This window comes from Ranitomeya variabilis, chromosome 1 (genome assembly GCF_051348905.1).
Source record: "Ranitomeya variabilis isolate aRanVar5 chromosome 1, aRanVar5.hap1, whole genome shotgun sequence".
In the NCBI taxonomy this organism is placed as follows: Eukaryota; Metazoa; Chordata; class Amphibia; order Anura; family Dendrobatidae; genus Ranitomeya; species Ranitomeya variabilis.
The window spans coordinates 17,906,494-17,923,529 of NC_135232.1; the positions used below are offsets into that span (position 1 = coordinate 17,906,494).

At 44.8% G+C, this 17,036-nt stretch overlaps 1 protein-coding gene across 1 annotated transcript in view; it reads right to left on the reverse strand.

The window, feature by feature from the left end:
- Window positions 1-478, reverse strand: part of IL11RA (interleukin 11 receptor subunit alpha) — a 173,520-nt gene extending 173,042 nt beyond the window's left edge. Inside the window, exon 1 of the transcript XR_013220941.1 lies at window positions 404-478. The gene's annotated coding sequence lies outside the window, so the exon portion shown is untranslated. The remainder of the gene's footprint in view (window positions 1-403) is intronic.
- Between the last annotated feature and the right edge of the window lie 16,558 nt (window positions 479-17,036).

Sequence of the window (17,036 nt, forward strand, 5' to 3'; positions counted from 1 at the left end):
GGAGAGGCACAAGGTATCAGGAGAGGCACTAAGTATCAGGAGAGGCACTAAGTATCAGGAGAGGCACAAGGTATCAGGAGAGGCACAAGGTATCAGGAGAGGCACTAAGTATCAGGAGAGGCACTAAGTATCAGGAGAGGCACTAAGTATCAGGAGAGGCACTAAGTATCAGGAGAGGCACAAGGTATCAGGAGAGGCACTAAGTATCAGGAGAGGCACAAGGTATCAGGAGAGGCACTAAGTATCAGGAGAGGCACTAAGTATCAGGAGAGGCACTAAGTATCAGGAGAGGCACAAGGTGTCAGGAGCCTCCAGCCTCTCTGTGCTTCCCTCCTACATCGGATGATACAATGTGCACACACAGATAATGCATCGGTCACAGTAGGGTCTCTGGGGGTCTCACCTTAGACTCCTCCGCAGTTATCCGGCCAGGGCCTCCATGCTGCCTCTCTTCCCGGCTGTCTCTGGGGGTCTCCCGACGATCTGCAGTTCACTCCTGGCCGGAGCTTCCCCACTTCTGGTGACTTTCCTGGGCTCCGGGGTCCCGGCAGTGTGCCGGCCGGTGCGGGCAGTAGAGAGCCGGCTGCCAGTCCCTGGAGCTGGGGGGCTTCTTCCTGTAAGGAGAAGGGTAGAGGGGCCGAGCTGAGGAGGGGGCTGCCATACACAGCGCCGACCCTGCGGTGACTCACGGCACAGTCCTCCTCCTCCTCCTCCTGGGAGGACAGAAAGCTCCATGTGTTACTAATGTCACTCACCGACCAGCAGCAAAGTGCAGGGGAAACAGTGGTCTGAGCAGTGCAAAACATCCATCATCATCATCATCACCACACATAATCATCATCATAACTTCATCACACATCCGCACCTGACACACATCACACATACCTGTGTCTTGCTGTTAGGACTTTGCTCAAGAGTTCAGTTTCCTACCTGTCTATCTGGGGTCTTCCAGGACCTCTGTTACCTGTCTGGGGTCTTCCAGGACCTCTGTTACCTGTCTGTCTGGGGTCTTCCAGGACCTCTGTTACCTGTCTGGGGTCTTCCAGGACCTCTGTTACCTGTCTGTCTGGGGTCTTCCAGGACCTCTGTTACCTGTCTATCTGGGGTCTTCCAGGACCTCTGTTACCTGTCTGGGGTCTTCCAGGACCTCTGTTACCTGTCTATCTGGGGTCTTCCAGCACCTCTGTTACCTGTCTGGGGTCTTCCAGGACCTCTGTTACCTGTCTGTCTGGGCTCTTCTAGGACCTCAGTTACCTATCTGTCTGGGGTCTTCCAGGACCTCTGCTACCTGTCTGTCTGGGGTCTTCCAGGACCTCTGTTACCCGTCTGTCTGGGGTCTTCCAGCACCTCTGCTACCTGTCTGTCTGGGGTCTTCCAGGACCTCTGCTACCTGTCTGTCTGGGGTCTTCCAGGACCTCTGTTACCTGTCTATCTGGGGTCTTCCAGGACCTCTGTTACCTGTCTGTCTGGGGTCTTCCAGGACCTCTGCTACTTGTCTGTCTGGGGTCTTCCAGGACCTCTGTTACCTGTCTATCTGGGGTCTTCCAGGACCTGTTACCTGTCTGGGGTCTTCCAGGACTTTTACTTACTACCTGTTTCCCGAGTGCCCAAAGTCTTCACACCTGGACCTTGGGCTTAGAGGATCCATCTCACCTAGCAGTGAGGTGTCCGAAGACTTCTTATCTAGTAGCTGCCTTATTTGCTTGACTGTATATGAGTTGGTAACTCTTGGTTCAGCACCTGTTCACACTTAGTCTATGTATGGATGTGACGGTCAGTTTTTTTCAAATGTATTCTTTATCCTTCTGACCGAGCACTCCGCCTCCTAGTCACAGGTGTCTTGATTGCAGCAGGTCTAGTACCCCTCCACAGAGAAAGAGAATGTTAGTCTCATGAGAGGTTTTCATAGGTACCCATTCACATGGAGACGTTTATTCTCAGCGAGGACGGAAAGCGTAGGACCTGGTATAAGAGAGATGCCGTAAAGTGGCTACCAGGTACACATAAAATTGGCCTTTTTTATGCGCTAAACGCTCTCATTTTTCATATTTCTAGTGCAGTAATGCAGTTAAATTTTCGTGTTTCATGTTTGCATGTTTCAGCGCTGCAGTGTGCTGCCTTATTTGCTTGATTGTCATCTAGTAGGTCCTGGTGGCCAGTGTTGAAGTGTCCCAGCACTTGACTACATTCACAGTCCCTGGTGTGTCAGAGAATGATGTCAGAAGATGATGTCAGAGGATGATATCGGACGATGATGATAGAGGATGATGTCAGAGGATGATGTCGGAAGATGATGTTGGAGAATGATGTAGTAGGATGATGACAGAGGATGATGTCGGAGGATGATGTCGGAGTATGATGTCAGAGGATGATGTCGGAGGATGATGTCGGAGGATGATGTCAGAGGATGATGATAGAGGATGATGTCAGAGGATCATGTCGGAAGATGATGTTGGAGAATGATGTAGTAGGATGATGACAGAGGATGATGTCGGAGGATGATGTCGGAGGATGATGTCAGAGGATGATGTCAGATGATGATGTAGGAGGATGATGTCAGAGGATGATGTCGAACGATGATGATAGAGGATGATGTCGGAGGATGATGTCAGAGGATCATGTCGGAAGATGATGTTGGAGAATGATGTAGTAGGATGATGTCGGAGGATGATGTCGGAGGATGATGTCGGAGGATGATGTTGGATGATGATGTAGGAGGATGATGTCGGAGGATGATGTCGGAGGAAGATGTCGGACGATGATGATAGAGGATGATGTCAGAGGATGATGTCGGAAGATGATGTTGGAGAATGATGTAGTAGGATGATGACAGAGGATGATGTCGGAGGATGATGTCGGAGGATGATGTCGGATGATGATGTAGGAGGATGATGTAGGAGGATGATGTCAGAGGATCATGTCAGAGGATGATGTCAGAGGATCATGTCAGAGGATGATGTCGGAGGATGATGTCGGAGGATGATGTCGGAGGATGATGTCAGAGGATGATGTCAGAGGATGATGTCGGAGGATGATGTCGGAAGATGATGTCGGAAGATGATGTCGGATGATGATGTAGGAGGATGATGACAGAGGATGATGTCGGATGATGATGTAGGAGGATGATGACAGAGGATGATGTCGGAGGATGATGTCAGAGGATGATGTCGGAGGATGATGTCAGAGGATGATGTCAGAGGATGATGTCAGAGGATGATGTCGGAGGATGATGTCAGAGGATGATGTCGAATGATGATGTATGAGGATGATGTAGGAGGATGATGTCGGAGGATGATGTCAGAGGATGATGTCAGATGATGATGTAGGAGGATGATGTCAGAGGCTGATGTCAGAGGATGATGTCGGAGGATGATGTCGGAGGATGATGTCGGAGGATGATGTCGGAAGATGATGTCGAATGATGATGTAGGAGGATGATGTAGGAGGATGATGTCGGAGGATGATGTCAGAGGATGATGTCGGAGGATGATGGCAGAGGATGATGTTGGATGATGATGTCGGATGATGACGTAGGAGGATGATGTCAGAGGATGATGTCGGAGGATGATGTCGGAGGATGATGTCGGATGATGATGTCGGATGATGATGTAGGAGGATGATGTCAGAGGATGATGTCAGGGGATGATATAGGAGGATGATGTCAGAGGATGATGTCAGAGGATGATTTTGGAGGATGATTTTGGAGGATGATTTTGGAGGATGATGACAGAGGATGATGTCGGTAGGAGGATGATGTCGGTAGGAGGATGATGTCAGAGGATGATGACAGAGGATGATGTCGAAGGATGATGGCAGAGGATGATGTCGGTAGGAGGATGATGTCGGTAGGAGGATGATGTCGGTAGGAGGATGATGACAGAGGATGATGTCGGATGATGATATAGGAGGATGATGTCGGAGGATGATGTCGGAGGATGATGTCGGAGGATGATGTCAGAGGATGATGTCAGAGGATGATGATAGAGGATGATGATAGAGGATGATGTCAGAGGATCATGTCGGAAGATGATGTTGGAGAATGATGTAGTAGGATGATGATAGAGGATGATGTCGGAGGATGATGTCGGAGGATGATGTCAGAGGATGATGTCGAACGATGATGATAGAGGATGATGTCGGAAGATGATGTCAGAGGATCATGTCGGAAGATGATGTTGGAGAATGATGTAGTAGGATGATGACAGAGGATGATGTCGGAGGATGATGTCGGAGGATGATGTTGGATGATGATGTAGGAGGATGATGTCGGAGGATGATGTCGGAGGATGATGTCGGACGATGATGTCGGACGATGATGATAGAGGATGATGTCAGAGGATCATGTCAGAGGATGATGTCGGAAGATGATGTTGGAGAATGATGTAGTAGGATGATGACAGAGGATGATGTCGGAGGATGATGTCGGAGGATGATGTCGGATGATGATGTAGGAGGATGATGTAGGAGGATGATGTCAGAGGATCATGTCAGAGGATGATGTCGGAGGATGATGTCGGAGGATGATATCAGATGATGATGTAGGAGGATGATGTCAGAGGATGATGTTGGAGGATGATGTCGGAGGATGATGTCAGAGGATGATGTCAGAGGATGATGTCAGAGGATGATGTCGGAGGATGATGTCGGAAGATGATGTCGGATGATGATGTAGGAGGATGATGACAGAGGATGATGTCGGATGATGATGTAGGAGGATGATGACAGAGGATGATGTCGGAGGATGATGTCGGAGGATGATGTCAGAGGATGATGTCGGAGGATGATGTCAGAGGATGATGTCAGAGGATGATGTCGGAGGATGATGTCAGAGGATGATGTCGGAGGATGATGTCAGAGGATGATGTCGAATGATGATGTAGGAGGATGATGTAGGAGGATGATGTCGGAGGATGATGTCAGAGGATGATATTGGATGATGATGTAGGAGGATGATGTCAGAGGATGATGTCGGAGGATGATGTCGGAGGATGATGTCGGAAGATGATGTCGAATGATGATGTAGGAGGATGATGTCAGAGGATGATGTCGGAGGATGATGTCAGAGGATGATGTCGGAGGATGATGTCAGAGGATGATGTCGAATGATGATGTAGGAGGATGATGTAGGAGGATGATGTCGGAGGATGATGTCAGAGGATGATATTGGATGATGATGTAGGAGGATGATGTCAGAGGATGATGTCGGAGGATGATGTCGGAGGATGATGTCGGAAGATGATGTCGAATGATGATGTAGGAGGATGATGTCAGAGGATGATGTCGGAGGACGATGGCAGAGGATGATGTTGGATGATGATGTCGGATGATGACGTAGGAGGATGATGTCAGAGGATGATGTCGGATGATGATGTCGGAGGATGATGTCGGAGGATGATGTCGGATGATGATGTAGGAGGATGATGTCAGAGGATGATGTCAGGGGATGATATAGGAGGATGATGTCAGAGGATGATGTCAGAGGATGATGTCAGAGGATGATTTTGGAGGATGATGACAGAGGATGATGTCAGAGGATGATGTCGGTAGGAGGATGATGTCAGAGGATGATGACAGAGGATGATGTCGAAGGATGATGGCAGAAGATGATGTCGGTAGGAGGATGATGTCGGTAGGAGGATAATGACAGAGGATGATGTCGGATGATATAGGAGGATGATGTCGGATGATGATGTCGGAGGATGATGTTGGAGGATGATGTCGGAGGATGATGTCCTTGTTGTCCACAAGTTAATGATGACCAGCATTAGTCCTAGTCCCTGGGATCTTGCCATTAGTGATCCTGCCGCTCCTCTTGGCCAGAAAAAATATATCTTGGTGAACCAGAAGGTACTTGAAATAAGAAGGAAAAAAGTGTGAATTGATGCACTGCTACCGGGAGGTGGGTCATAGTATATGGATGAGATACAATACCTGGATGCAATAGACTGGGTATGCAGGCCAAGGGGCCTGCCCGTGGGTGACCCGGGATAAGGGTTACACCTGAAGTATCTAGGGGAGATAATACACATATATATAACCTTCTGGTTCACCAAGATATACTTTTTCTTTTTCCGGTATACCACCATACCGCTCATTGTTCACCTATTCAATACCGTTGAGTGGTGTGCCTCGATTAGTGGTCTATTACAGCGGATATTTCATGGTGCTTTAGCTTACACGATTCCTTACAACCTTAGACCTATTACTAATATCGGAGATTATATTATTAACCTATGTTATTACTTTTTATTATAGACTGTCACTGTGCACTTTACTCTCCCAGTAATGACCAGCACCCTGGAACTTGTGGCCACTGAGTATCCTTTAGGTCATATTGACCTCATTCACAAGTAGAGTCCTTCTATAGGGCTCGAACTCTGTTATTAATTTTCTTTTCAGACCAGTATGTTCTTTTCCTTATCAAATACTCACAACATGTAGCATCTTCTGACTGGAACCTTCACGACTCACTGAACACCTACCCGGATTTTTACTGACCGCCACGGTTGTACACTCCTCTCGTATCACATATTGACTTTAAATTTGGATAGAAGTATTATGTTTCTATTCTTGGATTTTTGTTCTTTTTCTCTTTTGTGCATCGTTTAGATATTGGCATTAATCTGTATATGATCTTTACATGTACAGTGGGGCAAAAAAGTATTTAGTCATTCAGCAATAGTGCAAGTTCCACCACTTAAAAAGATGAGAGGCGTCTGTAATTTACATCATAGGTAGACCTCAACTATGGGAGACAAACTGAGAAATAAAAATCCAGAAAATCACATTGTCTGTTTTTTTTATCATTTTATTTGCATATTATGGTGGAAAATAAGTATTTGGTCAGAAACAAACAATCAAGATTTCTGGCTCTCACAGACCTGTAACTTCTTCTTTAAGAGTCTCCTCTTTCCTCCACTCATTACCTGTAGTAATGGCACCTGTTTAAACTTGTTATCAGTATAAAAAGACACCTGTGCACACCCTCAAACAGTCTGACTCCAAACTCCACTATGGTGAAGACCAAAGAGCTGTCAAAGGACACCAGAAACAAAATTGTAGCCCTGCACCAGGCTGGGAAGACTGAATCTGCAATAGCCAACCAGCTTGGAGTGAAGAAATCAACAGTGGGAGAAATAATTAGAAAATGGAAGACATTCAAGACCACTGATAATCTCCCTCGATCTGGGGCTCCACGCAAAATCCCACCCCGTGGGGTCAGAATGATCACAAGAACGGTGAGCAAAAATCCCAGAACCACGCGGGGGGACCTAGTGAATGAACTGCAGAGAGCTGGGACCAATGTAACAAGGCCTACCATAAGTAACACACTACGCCACCATGGACTCAGATCCTGCAGTGCCAGATGTGTCCCACTGCTTAAGCCAGTACATGTCCGGGCCCGTCTGAAGTTTGCTAGAGAGCATTTGGATGATCCAGAGGAGTTTTGGGAGAATGTCCTATGGTCTGATGAAACCAAACTGGAACGGTTTGGTAGAAACACAACTTTTCGTGTTTGGAGGAAAAAGAATACTGAGTTGCATCCATCAAACACCATACCTACTGTAAAGCATGGTGGTGGAAACATCATGCTTTGGGGCTGTTTCTCTGCAAAGGGGCCAGGACGACTGATCCGGGTACATGAAAGAATGAATGGGGCCATGTATCGTGAGATTTTGAGTGCAAACCTTCTTCCATCAGCAAGGGCATTGAAGATGAAACGTGGCTGGGTCTTTCAACATGACAATGATCCAAAGCACACCGCCAGGGCAACGAAGGAGTGGCTTCGTAAGAAGCATTTCAAGGTCCTGGAGTGGCCTAGACAGTCTCCAGATCTCAACCCTATAGAAAACCTTTGGAGGGAGTTGAAAGTCCGTGTTGCCAAGCGAAAAGCCAAAAACATCACTGCTCTAGAGGAGATCTGCATGGAGGAATGGGCCAACATACCAACAACAGTGTGTGGCAACCTTGTGAAGACTTACAGAAAACGTTTGACCTCTGTCATTGCCAACAAAGGATATATTACAAAGTATTGAGATGAAATTTTGTTTCTGACCAAATACTTATTTTCCACCATAATATGCAAATAAAATGATAAAAAAACAGACAATGTGATTTTCTGGATTTTTTTTTCTCAGTTTGTCTCCCATAGTTGAGGTCTACCTATGATGTAAATTACAGAGGCCTCTCATCTTTTTAAGTGGTGGAACTTGCACTATTGCTGACTGACTAAATACTTTTTTGTCCCACTGTATAAGATATTTCTGATGAAGGTCTTGTGATTTGACCGAAAACGTTTAAATCTTTGAACTGGATGCACAAATAAATGGAATATTCAATTTCTTCCTGCAAAAAGACTCTCTGAGTGCCAAGTGTTTTGTTATTACCTAGTTGACGGGCTGGAAACCTGACTTGTGCACCACATAGGAGCCTTGAGTGTCGTGTGTATTGTCTTGCAAAGAATAAACGTCAGACGCTCTGACACCAGTGTCCTGTTATGAATATTGTTTTTTTTTGTGACAGGTGTAGGTCCTATAGTTATTTGAGACATATTTTCAGCGTTGTGACTACGTACATCACTGTGCGGTCTGCACATCAGCCACAAATTATTAATATCGGCCCAATGGATAATAGTATATGCCATGCTTCCTATCTATCAAAAGCTAAAATCATGATAGAAAATAGGACATTATTATCTCCTGCCTGGGGCCTCCAGGGGGGCAGATATCCTGAAGATCGGGGACCTCATAATTCTTTGGGATCGCACCGCATCCTATTGATCTGACTCAATCTAAGTTCACTAAAGAGGAGGTAGGCAGGAGTGTCCCTTATCTGGTAAAAGCAGATTCCGAGTTCTAATCATCGTTCGGTGCTGGGAGATACAGCTCGCTGTAGGATTGTTCCATTGTCAATTGGATCGCTCCCCTCCATCGAGATCTGCGCCATTCCTGCCACCACATGTCGACCACTGTTCTCTTGTTTATTTTTATTTTATGTAATTGATTATACTGTTTTGTTTTGTCCATTTTGTAGCATCTTTTGTATATTTTTATAAACACTGCCTACTTTTCAGATTAAATCTATAAAATTGAAAAATTCTGTTCCTCTTGTTCTGTAAACCGCATCCCTGAAGCCTTGTAAGACCAAATGTTACCAGAAATGGATGTCCAATCGGCCCGTATAAACAATTGGTGGTGGCGGCTAGGTTTTCTTGGGATATTGCGGAGCTGGCAGTGGCCATACCGAAGTATATATACAATGTGGAAAATAAGTATTTCATACACTGCTGATTTTACAAGTTCCCTCCCCCTACAAAGCATGGAGAGGTCTGTAATTTTTATTGTATGTACACTTCACCTGTAAGAGACAGAATCTAAAAATAAGATCCAGAAAATCACATTGTACGATTTTTACATAATTAATTGGCATTTTATTGCATCAAATAAGTATTTGTTACAATAGAGAAACAGAACTTAATATTTGGTTCAGAAACCTTTGTTTGCAACTACAGAGGTCAGACGTTTCCTTTAGTTCTTGACCAGGTTTGCACACATTGCAGCAAGGATTTTGACCCCTCCTCCATATAGATCTTCTCCAGATCTTTCAGGTTTCTGGGCCTTGAAATGCTTCTTACAGACCCACTCCTTAGTTGCCCTGGCTGTGTGTTTCAGGTCATTGTCATGCTGGAAGACCCAGCCATGACTCATCTTCAATGCTCTAAGGGAAGGAGGTTGTTGGCCAAATTCTCACAATACATGACCCCATCCATCCTCCCTTCAATACAGTGCAGTCGTTCTGTCCCATTTATTGAAAAGCACCCCCAAAGTATAATGTTACCCCCACCATGCTTCACGGTTGGGGTGGTGTTCTTTAGGTTGCACTCATCCTTCTTCTTCCTTCAAACACGGCGAGTGGTGTTAATAACAAAAAGTTCTATCTTGGTCTCATCTGAGCACATGACCTTCTCCCGTGCCTCCTCTGGATCATCCAGATGATCATTGGTGAACTTCAAACAGACCTGGACATGTGCTGGCATGAGCAGGAGGATCTCGTGTGTCCTGCAGGATTATAACCCTTGACGCCATGGTGTGTTACTAACGGTAATGTTTGAGACTGTGGTCTGTTGTGAATTCCGTTCTCGGACTCCCTCCTGTGGTCATGAATGGTACTTCGGTGAGTTCGGTCCTTGGACTCCCTCTGGTGGCTTTGAGTGGAACTGCTGGTCTTTGAGGTTGGCTTTCTCAGCTGCCCTCATTTATTGCTATGCTGGCTTCCCTATTTAACTCCACTCAGATCGTTACTTCATGCCAGCTGTCAATGTCTCAGATCTCTCTTGGACTTCTCTGATGACCTGTCTACTCCAGCAGAAGCTAAGTCCCTGCGAGTTCATTTGTTGTTACTGCTGCCTGAATATATTTCTTAGTACTGCTTAATTCTAGTCCAGCTTGCTATCATGATATTTCCTTGCTAGCTGGAAGCTCTGGGGGTGCAGAGTTGCACCTCCACACCGTGAGTCGGTGTGGAGGTCTTTTTGCATACTCTCGTACGCAATTGTTACCATCCACCTCTCGTGTCTCCCCTTTTCCTCATAGATTGTAAGCTTGCGAGCAGCAGGGCCCTCTTTCCTCCTGGTATCTGTTTTGAACTGTGATTTCTGTTATGCTGTAATGTCTGTTGTCTGTATAAGTCCCCTCTATAAGTTGTAAAGCGCTGCGGAATATGTTGGCGCTATATATAAATAAAATTATTATTACTCTGCGTGGTTTTTGTAGTTTTTTGTGCTGACCGCATAGTTCCCTTTTCTATCCCCTATTTAGTGAAGACTGGCCTCCTTTGCTAAAACCTGTTTCATTCCTGTGTTTGTGACTTTCCTCTTAACTCACAGTCAATATATGTGGGGGCTGCCTTTTCCTTTGGGGAATTTCTCTGAGGCAAGGTAAGGCTTCTATTTCTATCTTTAGGGGTAGTTAGCTCTTAGGCTGTGAAGAGGCGTCTAGGGAGAGTTAGGTACGCTCCACAGCTATTTCTAGTGTGTGGATAGGAGTAGGGTTTGCGGTCAGCAGAGTTCCCACTTCCCCAGAGCTTGTCCCTATTTCTAGTTTAACCATCAGGTCATTCCGGGTGCTCCTAACCACCAGGTCCATAACAGTGGTCCCAGCTCTCTTCAGATCATTGACCAGGTCCTCCTGTGTAGTTCTGGGCTGATTCCTGACCTTTCTCAGAATCATCCTTACCAACGAGGTGAGATCTTGCATGGAGCTCCAGACTGAGGAAGATTGACAGTAATCTTGTATTTCTTCCATTTTCTAATAATTGCCCCAACAGTTGTTGCCTCCTCGGCAAGCTGCTTGCCTATTGTCCTGATGAAATCATATAAAAACAAAACACCAACAGAACAAAATATTTAAATGGCTAAAGTTTATTAGAAAAATGCCAAACAGAAAACATAAAAAACAAAGTAAAATAGGGATATGACAAGTGAACCATAGGCAGATGGCACCACAGAGAAGCAGAACCCAGTCAGGTTAAACAGAAGGTGCTATTGTTGCTAAAAGACTACCAAGATGATCTACATAACCACAGAAAGTGCAAAATAAGTAAGGAGGGCTGTAAACCACCCCTAAAACTGAGAGCAACAAGGAACCAGTACGGTCTAAAGTAAGAAGCATATGTTACCTGAGAGGGCGCTGAAAAACTGCGGTGCCACCTGTCCCCTACGCGCGTTTCGGCGCTATGAGCCTTCTTCCGGCCTCTCAGGTAACATATGCTTCTTACTTTAGACCGTACTGGTTCCTTGTTGCTCTCAGTTTTAGGGGTGGTTTACAGCCCTCCTTACTTATTTTGCACTTTCTGTGGTTATGTAGATCATCTTGGTAGTCTTTTAGCAACAATAGCACCTTCTGTTTAACCTGACTGGGTTCTGCTTCTCTGTGGTGCCATCTGCCTATGGTTCACTTGTCATATCCCTATTTTACTTTGTTTTTTATGTTTTCTGTTTGGCATTTTTCTAATAAACTTTAGCCATTTAAATATTTTGTTCTGTTGGTGTTTTGTTTTTATATGATTTCATTCTTACTTCTGGCACCTTCTGTTACTTGTTTCTGCACCACTCCTTGGTGTATCTGTGGTGCAGGCCTAGTAAATTTTGATTCACATTTGCCTATTGTCCTGTAGCCCATCCCAGCCCAATTTTGACAAGTGTTCCTTAGACAACTCTTTGGTCTTGGCCATGGTGGAGAGGTTTGAGTGTGAGTGTGTGGACAGGTGTCTTTTATACAGGTAACGAGGTCACACAGGTTCCATTAATCCAGGTAATGAGTGCAGAGTAGGAGGCTTCTTACAGGAAAACTAACAGGCCTGTGAGAGCAGAATTCCTGCTGGTTGGTCGGGAATCAAATGCTTATTTCCTGCAATAAAATGCAAATTAATAATGTAACAATCCTACAATGTGATTTTCTGTTTTTTTTATTTTTACATTCTGTCTCTCACAGGTGAAATGTACCTGCGATAAAAATGCGGGACCTCCTGGATGTTCCCTGACATAAGCTATAACTGGCAGCTCCCAGCAGTAAGCTGGAAAGCTTCGTAGGCTACAGCGATGTCCCATTGGACAAAGTAGGGAGCTGATGTCTTCAGCTGGACAGCTCACACACACCCATATTGCCAGACTGGATGGCACTACAAGTCCCAGCCATACTAGCCTCATTATGACTCCTCCATCACCAGACTGAATGCAGCGGTGACAGAAGCCGGGCCAGGAGGAGACCACCACGTGAGATCCCCATTAACCCTCTTGGACTGGTTTCCGCCACTATGGAACGTTGGGCTTTTTCGCTCTATTCTTTGCATCTTTGAAAGATTTGTGCAGCTAATTTCACGTCTTCTCGAAAAGTGTCAAGATTTGGAAGAGGTCGCACCTTTATGTTACTTCGTTTCCAGTTTGAAGTTCTGGATTCATCTTTTTCTTTTTTCTTTTTTTCTCTTTTGGCTTTAGGAAGTATTGGCTGACATTATTTTAACGAAAAAAGGCCAAATTTCATCCAGATGTCGGTTGTTCAATTACTGAACCTGAGTGAATGGGAATATTAATATTGGACAGTTTAGTGAGTCACGAGAGCTCTCCAAAAACCGCACATTACAGACCAGAGGAGCCTTCCTGAAGACAAACAGTTCTCTGTTACTTCTCACTTAACCCCTCACCTTCCAGGAGCCATAAAGAAACCAACACCATGAACCTCAAAAATGGGACAGAGAAAGAACTAAGCAATGCAAGCAAACATACTGGATTCTTCTAAGTGTAATACACATCAATATTTACATTTTCTATAACTATTTTATTCACTTTCTAACTTACTCCAGAGCTGCACTCACTATTCTGCTGGTGCAATCACTGTGTACATACATTACATTACTGATCCTGAGTTACATCCTGTATTATACCCCAGAGCTGCACTCACTATTCTGCTGGTGCAGTCACTGTGTACATACATTACATTACTGATCCTGAGTTACATCCTGTATTATACCCCAGAGCTGCACTCACTATTCTGCTGCTGCAGTCACTGTGTACATACATTACATTACTGATCCTGAGTTACATCCTGCATTATACTCCAGAGCTGCACTCACTATTCTGCTGGTGGAGTCACTGTGTACATACATTACATTACTGATCCTGAGTTACCTCCTGTATTATACTCCAGAGCTGCACTCACTATTCTGCTGGTGGAGTCACTGTGTACATACATTACATTACTGATCCTGAGTTACATCCTGTATTATACTCCAGAGCTGCACTCACTATTCTGCTGGTGCAGTCACTGCGTACATACATTACTGATCCTGAGTTACATCCTGTATTATACCCCAGAGCTGCACTCACTATTCTGCTGGTGCAGTCACTGTGTACATACATTACATTACTGATCCTGAGTTACATCCTGTATTATACTCCAGAGCTGCACTCACTATTCTGCTGGTGGAGTCACTGTGTACATACATTACATTACTGATCCTGAGTTACATCCTGTATTATACTCCAGAGCTGCACTCACTATTCTGCTGGTGCACTCACTGTATACATACATTACATTAATGACCCTGAGTTACAGTGGGGAAAAAAGTATTTAGTCAGCCACCAATTGTGCAAGTTCTCCCACTTAAAAAGATGAGAGAGGCGTGTAATTGACATCATAGGTAGACCACAACTATGAGAGTCAAAATGAGAAAACAAATCCAGAAAATCACCTTGTCTGATTTGGCAAGATTTATTTTGAAAATTATGGTGGAAAATAAGTATTTGGTCACCGAAAAACATGCAAGATTTCTGGCTCTCACAGACCTGTAACTTCTTCTTTGAGAGGCTCCTCTGTCCTCCACTCATTACCTGTAGTAATGGCTCCTGTTTGAACTTGTTATCAGTATAAAAAGACACCTGTGCACACCCTCAAACAGTCACACTCCAAACTCCACTATGGTGAAGACCAAAGAGCTGTTGAAGGACACCAGAGATAAAATTGTAGCCCTGCACCAGGCTGGGAAGACTGAATCTGCAACAGGCAACCAGCTTGGTGTGATGAAAACAACTATGGGAGCAATAATAAGAAAATGGAAGACATACAAGACCACTGATAATCTCCCTCGATCTGGGGTTCCACACAAGATGTCACCCCGTGGCGTCAAAATGATCACAAGAATGGTGAGCAAAAATCCCAGAACCACACAGGGGGACCTAGTGAATGACCTGCATAGAGCTGGGACCACTGTAACAAAGGCTACCATCAGGAACACACTACGCCGCCAGGGACCCAGATCCTGCAGTGCCAGACGTGTCCCCCTGCTTAAGCCAGTACATGTCTGGGCCCGTCTGAAGTTTGCTAGAGAGCATTTGGATTATCCAGAAGAGTATTGGAGAATGTCCTATGGTCTGATGAAACCAAAGTAGAACTGTTTGGTAGAAACAAAACTTGTTGTGTTTGGAGGAGACAGAATGCTGAGTTGCATCCAAAGAACACCATACCTACTGTGAAGCATGGGGGTGGCAACATCATGCTTTGGGGCTGTTTCTCTACAAAGGGATCAAGACGACTGATCCGTGTACATGAAAGAATGAATGGGGCCATGTATCGTGAGATTTTGAGTGCAAACCTCCTTCCATCAGCAAGAGCATTGAAGATGAAACGTGGATGGGTCTTTCAACATGATAATGATCCCAAGCACACCGCCAGGGCAACGATGGAGTGGATTTGTTTTCTCATTTTAACTCTCATAGTTGTGGTCTACCTATGATGTCAATTACAGGCCTCTCATCTTTATAAGTGGGAGAACTTGCACAATTGGTGGCTGACTAAATACTTTTTTTCCCCACTGTACTAAGGGACTGTGCTATACATAATAAGTGAGTACACTACACACTAAGGGACTGTGCTATACATAATAAGTGAGTACACTACACACTAAGGGACTGTGCTATACATAATAAGTGAGTACACTATATACTAAGGGACTGTACTATACATAATACGTGAGTACACTACACACTAAGGGACTGCTATACATAATAAGAGAGTACAGTATGTACTAGCGGACTGTGCTATACATAAGTGAGTACACTATATACAAAGGGACTGTACTATACATAATACTTGAGTACACTACACAATGAGGGACTGCTATACATAAGGAGTGAGTACACTATATACTAAGGGACGGTGTTCGTATATAGTACACTCACTTATTATGCATAAGAGACTGTGCTATATATAATATGGCTACATCCTTATATCTGTGTGCAGTGTCGGTGTGCTGCCTGCTTTTACAGTTGCATTGAGCATGTCCTATTCACGGATCCCATTCTCAGATCTGTGATTTTCATGTATGTGTGAATGGACCTATAAAACTCTACGAGTCCATGTGCCGTCTGATAAAAAAACCTGGAAGCACGCGGACATTTCACACAAAATGTGAGAATGTAGAATAAGGGATTTTACAAATAATGTCATCTCTCCACGTCACACAATGCAGATACAGAATATTATCTATATCCAGGCACTCACCGCTCACGTCTCGTCTGATTAGAGCCGCTTTCTCCGGTTTGTTCTCCATCTGGTCAGACCTTCATGTCGACATCTCCCAGCCACGACTCGTCTTGTCGTGGTGATCAGCCCTGAAAATAACAAGGTCACATACATGGTATACATACGTGTCTCCCCCCGAATACAGATATGTACCCCACCATTAATAAACTATTAGCAACGCACCATTGAAAATATAAAGTGATAAGCAGTACTGTGCCCCCATTACCTATAATCTCTGACTCCCAATAATATAAATTATTCAGTCTGTGACTCTCCCCCATTACTTGTAAGGCTATGTGCACACAGATAGTATGCAAGGGTTTACAGTACATACAAAGTCACTCGTACTAATTGGGAAAAATACATAAAGCATGGGGAAAAAATGTATTTTATGTAACTTTCTTCCTGACAACACATTAGGACATGCAGCAGAATTTTCTCCCGCAAATCCTGAATGCGTGCACATAGCCTTAGTCCCTGTCCTGTGTAACAGCCCAGTCATTATAAGTTATAGCATTATAATGAATTTGGGGGTCGGAGAAGACGCCACCAGGTACTGAGCATCCTCTGCCACCTCCCAATTCATTACAAGTCCCTGACAGCGTCTCCTCACACCTTTCAGTTCATTATAAAGTGTCCTATGCACCTTACAGCCTCCTCTCTCAATCCCCGATACATTTTAAGTCCCCAATAGTATCACAATGAATTGTGAGATGAGGGAGGATGCTATCAGGGGCTTAGCACCCTCCTCCACCACCCAATTCATTTTACATCCATATCTAATGTACTCCTCCTCCTGTTCATAAGTCCATTATAAGTCCCCCATCCTCCCATCCAAATCCCCCACATCCTTCATTGTCCTCCTCCCCACCTCATCCCATCATTATCCTCTCCCCCACCTCCATCATTGCCCACTCCATCAATGCCTTCTCCACCACCCCCATCATTGCCCTCTCCACC